Source organism: Pygoscelis adeliae, unplaced genomic scaffold (genome assembly GCF_000699105.1).
Source record: "Pygoscelis adeliae isolate BGI_AS28 unplaced genomic scaffold, ASM69910v1 Scaffold83, whole genome shotgun sequence".
Classification (NCBI taxonomy): Eukaryota; Metazoa; Chordata; class Aves; order Sphenisciformes; family Spheniscidae; genus Pygoscelis; species Pygoscelis adeliae.
This window is the reverse complement of record NW_008824467.1, coordinates 3,077,694-3,083,490: the sequence shown is the minus strand read 5'-3', so window position 1 is coordinate 3,083,490 and position 5,797 is coordinate 3,077,694.

Here is a 5,797-nt window from a genome sequence, read left to right as displayed (position 1 = left end):
CTGCGTCACGTGCCTGTTTTCTGGGTTGGAAACGGGGAGTTTCGGGAAAGGCCGGAGGCGCCGCCGAGCGGCGGCGGTGTTTGCTGTGACTCTTGCCGTAACTCGTGCGCGGGGTCCGCTGAGTTGGCGTCGGCAGCGCCCTGGCGCGGGCGGTGTGGAACGCGCGTCGTGGGCCGCATCGGCTCAAGGAGAAGTATCCGCAGACCTCAAACACACAAAAAATACAAACAGGGGGTCGCAGTTCTCACAAGCGCTTCGCGTTGCCGGTCGACAAACACCAGCTACTTTAAAGACATCCTGTCTACTAAAACTGCGAAGTTTCATCACTTTCTTGCCACTGTGATGAGTGGCAGGGCAGGATAACCTGAATCCACTTCTAGCAAAACGCAGCTGTGTCGTGCCTAGATCACTTGCTAAGGTATTCTGTCTTCCCTGTGGAGCAATGATCAGTTAAGCAATAACCCCAGGAGCTGGTGCCCCCGGGCATCCCAAATCAGATGTATGCCTTGACTGTGAGGCAAAAGAAACCAGTTCCATGTTTACCATCGCTTGTTTATTAGATAGCCTAGCAAAAACTTTGTGCTGACGTAAAATCCTTGTGTTTTAGTAGCACACGTATTCTGGAAAGATACTGAGTCACGATTTGCCAACATCAGGAGAGGGAGAACGCCTTTTCTTTTATTCTGGTTTATTCTGGTTCTGAAACACTGTTAAAATGCATTTTCCAATTTCTGAGTTGAATCTGCCTGAGTTCACTTCTGGCTGGTGGTTTTTGTTGTGGCATTTTCTATTGCATAACACTGCATTTGGCATGACAACTCCCTACGTTTACAGTCCGAGTTCTTAAATTTCTATCGCTGTCCGCTTCTGCAAACCAGATTGTAGCTACTTTTTAAAGAAGACCTGGAAGGCAGACCTCTGAAAAGTGAGTAATTTTGGCTAGGGAGGGAACATGGTCACAGAAGATGACAAAAATGTACAATTTACCTGGCACCTTTTTTTATTTGAAAATTGATTTCTCCTGGTGTGACTCCTGGAAATAATGTCTTCTTCTGGTGACTTACATGAGTTTACTCCGTATCGGAGTGTTGCAGTTTGTAACCAGAATAAACTACTGTATCAGTAAATAAAGATTTTAAAAAATAAATTGTTTATTCTAGAAATTAAAGCCAGTAGTGCTTTCTGGCTGAAAAGACTAATTAAAAATTATGCCTCAGTGGGCCTCCCCTTTTCCTCACAACAGTCAGCTATATTCCATCACTTTTTGTTCCCTTCTATTTTTGGCCTTTCTTCACTTAATATTTTCCCATATTTTTTCTCTCTAACCTTCCTAATCCTGTGAAAGATTTTTCTACTTTCATTCTTACCTTCTCCGCAGACCAGTGCCCCAGACTGGTATCTTCCTCTAGGGACGGTCTTCATAGTCAATCTTCTTTCCTTTTTAATTCCTTTTGCTGTATGTTGTACTGCTTACCTGAACAAAGACTGTCCCAGAGTTCTCTCTGTTAGTCATGTTTTCTGTGATTTTAATGATTTCTGTTGCCCTTCTCTGAACTCCCAATTAGCCCTCACCCTTCTTCATTGACAGTGTCTGTAGGTGCATAGACTACATCAGGGAAGGCCGCCTTAGTGTTTTCTACTACAGAATTACTAGGTGTTTTCCTGCATGTTCTCTACTTTCTTCTTGTGAACTACTGATGGAAAAACAATCATTTCTTCTTGTAACTGTTCCTGGATTTGCTTTTTGCCCGTTTAGCAAGCTGAACTGGTTCAGCCCAGGGTCAGACAAGTGCCAGAGCCAGTACAAAAGAACAAGAGCGTGTGGCTAACAACGCTGGTTTATGGTTGTTTGTGTCTGCACGTGGCAAAGCATGTGGGATCTCCCCTTTTGGCAACAGCAAGCCATTAAATCAGGTCACCTACCTCAGGAAACTTTATCCTTAGACAAGTCTCTCCCTGCCCTGGCCTGACTTTTATCTTTATGTTACAGGTATTAACTGTGCCAAGAGCCTAATCACCATTAACCTTTTCCAGTAAAGCCTTTACAAAAGTGGGGAGGGGGAGAGGGAAAAAAGACATTAAGAAGACATTAGGACCTCCTCGGTCTTCTCAGCTTCATTTGTTTTGCAGTATACCAAGTTTTTCTCTAATCTTCCTATCACCACCAAAGACTGTTTTCTCCTTACACTTTCATAGTCTTGCCTAGTGGTATCTCATCTTGTGCATTTGCCTGCCCAGGTGTCAGGCTGCAGAGTGTGCCCTGCTCTTACACCAGTAATGGACAGCAGCAGTGAGCACACCTGTGGGAGGTGCGCCCAGGTAGAGAACTTCACCACTTACTGACAGAGCTCCAGGAGGAGGTTGGGGAGTATCAGGGAGTCGGGGAGAGAGAGAGACTGGCTGCTGGAACCGCACCCTGCCTTCCCTGAGACAGGCCCGAGAGGCAGACAGGACGTATGACACAGAGGATTCCCTATCCTCTCTCCACCCGGCAGAATGCAGTGAGTTAAGGGACAGGGCGCAATAGCAGCAAGTTCCTGCCCGGCGCAGCAGGCACATCTCCTCCCTGACTACCTCACCTTCCCAGGTGCCCTTGCACAACAGGTACGATGCTCTGCCAGTGGAACCGAACAACAACGGGACGATGGTTCATCTAGGTCAGAGGTGTCGCTGAGGTTAAGTTGGCCTATGCCCTGCATCAAAACCGCTTCCGTAAAGAAAAAAAGATTGGTCATTGTCATAGGAGACTACCTTCTTAGGGGAATGGAAGGTCCAATATGCTGACCGGACCCACTTCTTAGAGAAGTCTGCTGCCTCCCAGGGGCCCAGGTTAAACATGTGAAGAGAAAGCTTCCTACCCTCGTGCGGCCCTTGGATTATTACCCATTACTGCTTTGTCCAAGGGCAATCAAGGGAGACTTCAGGCCCTTGGGACAACAGCTTAAGGGATCAGGAGAACAAGTGGTGTTCTCCTCTACCCTTCCAGTTGCAGGGAATGATGAGGGAAGAAACAGGAAGAGCCGGCAGATCAACACCTGGCTCTGAGACTGGTGTCACCGGCAGAATTTTGGGATTTTTGGTCATGGGTCGGTCTACATGACACCAGGCCTGCTGGCGACAGACAGGGTACACCTGTCTCAAGGGGGGAAAAGGATCTTTGCACAGAAACTAGCAGGGCTCACTGAAAAGAGCTTTAAACTAGATTTGAAGGGGGAAAGGGATAATACCAGGCTCGCTAGAGATAAGCCTGGGGGCGGCATGCCAGTGTCTGAGGGACGGTGTGCTAGCGAAGTCCTTTGGTCTTGATAACACACCGATGTTTTAGTTGTTGCTAGGTAATGCTTACACTAGCCAAGGACTTTTCAGCTTCCCATGCTCTACCGACTGAGGAGTCTGGAGGTGCACAAGGAGCTGGGAGGGGGCACAGCCAGGACAGCTGACCCAAACTGGCCAAAGGGATATTCCATACCATGTGACGTCATGCCCAGTACATAAACTGGGGGAAGCTGGCCGGCAGGGCGCTGCTCGGGGTCTGGCTGGGCATCGGTCGGTGGGTGGTGCATCACTTGCTTTGTATGTTATTATTATTATTATATTTTATTTCAATTATTAAACTGTCTTTATCTCAGCCCATGAGTTTTCTCACTTTCACTCTTCTGATTCTCTCCCCCATCCCAATGGGGGAGGGGAGAGTGAGCAAGCAGCTGTGTGGTGCTCAGCTGCCGGCTGAGGTTAAACCACGACGAAGATTTTTAAACTAGATTTAAGGAGAAAGGGATAAAACCAGGCTCGCTAGAGATAAGGCCGGGGGTGGCACACCAATGAGGGATGGTGTGCTAGCGAGGTTCTTTGGTCTGCTCCACGATGGGCTGAGTATACTGGAGCACATTTGAAACGACCCTGTACTAATGTGCACAGCACCTGCGAGAGACTGGCAAGAGTTAAGGTATGTTGACGTCTCCAGCATTGCGGCAAAGCAGGTTGTGGTCTGTGTGGCAATGGTCGGCCACAGATGAGAGGCACGGGTCGCGGAGGGCGTGCTGCAGGGTGCGCAGTTCCATGTTTGGATAGGCCTGGCACCACATATGGCCAGAGGTCATACAGATCTCATTTGAGGAAGGGGCTTGCGACCACTCCCACGGTGGCGCCTGCGCAGGAGATCAGGAGTTAGACAACTCCCCGAGGAGCGTGACCAGCGTGGCCAAGAGGCAGGGACTGGACTATAAAAGGTGCCACATGCGTGTCCACAGTCCTCGTCGTGGGATCCAAGGGTGGTGAGATATTCCCCCTCTCCTGTCCTTTTCTTAATTTTCCTTTTCTTCTTCTAAATGTCTCAATAGAACCCACGACACCTACCGTTATGCTTTCCAAGTTCAGGTTGCTTCTACCATAAATAAAATGTTTAATTGCTTGTTCGCTGTTGTTTCACCTCAATTTAGCCCAAGGGAATCACGAAACCACTACAACGCCCTGAGTTAACCAGTCTGGGTCATAACTACCCTAGCCATCTCAGTGGAGGTAGAGGATGGAGATCCACACAGCAGCAAAGGTGCAAGGGTTGTGGAAGTGTTAGACACCACGGAAGCGCCTGAAAACAGTCACATAGGAATTAGGGCTTCTCCCCAAAAAAGATGGCAGGATCAATAGCCCAACTGAAGTGCATTTACACCAATGCACGCAGCATGGGCAACAAACGGGAGGAGTTGGAAGCCGTTGTGCAGCTGGAAAACTATGAAAAAGTTGCAATCACAAAAACATGGTGGGATGACTCGCACAACTGGAGCGCTGCAATGGATGGATATAAATTCTTCAGAAGGGATAGGCAAGGAAGGAGAGGTGGTGGGGTAGCCCTGTGTGTTAGTGTTTTGACTGTCAAGAGCTTGACAATGGTGATGAAAGAGTGGAGTGTTTATGGGTAAGAATCAGGGGGAAAGGCCAACAAGGCAGATATCATGGTGGGAGTCTGTTATGGACCACCCAACCAGAATAAAGAGGCAGATGAAATATTCTGTAACCAGATGGGAGAAGCCTCACGATCGCTAGTCCTTGTTCTCATGGGGGACTTCAGCTTGCCAGATGTCTGCTGGAAATACAGCGGAGAGGAAACAGTCTAGGATGTTCCTGGGGCGTGTGGAAGACAACTTCCTGACACAGCTGGTGAGTGAACCAGCTAGGGAAGGCACCCTGCGGGACCTGTTTGTGAACAGTGGAGGACTTGTGGGTGATGTGATGGCTGGAAGCTGTCCTGGGCACAGCGATCACAAAATGATAGAGTTTTCGATTCTTGGAGAGGTAAGGAGGGGGATTAGCAGAACTGCTACCTTGGACTTCCGGAGGGCGGACTCTGGCTTCTTTAGGAGCCTGGTTGAGAGAGTCCCTTGGGAGGCAGTCCTGAAGGGCAGAGGAGTCCAGGAAGGCTGGACATTCTTCAAGAAGGAAATGTTAAAGGTGCAGGAGCAGACCTTACCAATGTGCCAAAAGATGAGCTGGTAGGGAAGAAGACCGTCCTGACTGAACAGAGAGCTTTGGCTGGAACTCAGGAAAAAAAAAGAGAGTTTATGACCTTTGGAAGAAAGGGCAGACCGCTCAGGAGGAATACAAACATGTCGTGAGGTTATGCAGGGAGAAAATTAGAAGGGCCAAAGCCCAACTAGAACTTAATCCGGCTACTGCCGTAAAAGACAATAAAATATGTTTCTATAAATACATTAGCAACAAAAGGAGGGCTAAGGAGAATCTCCATCCTTTATTGGATGCGGGGGGAAACATAGTGACAAAGGATGAGGAAAAGGCTGAG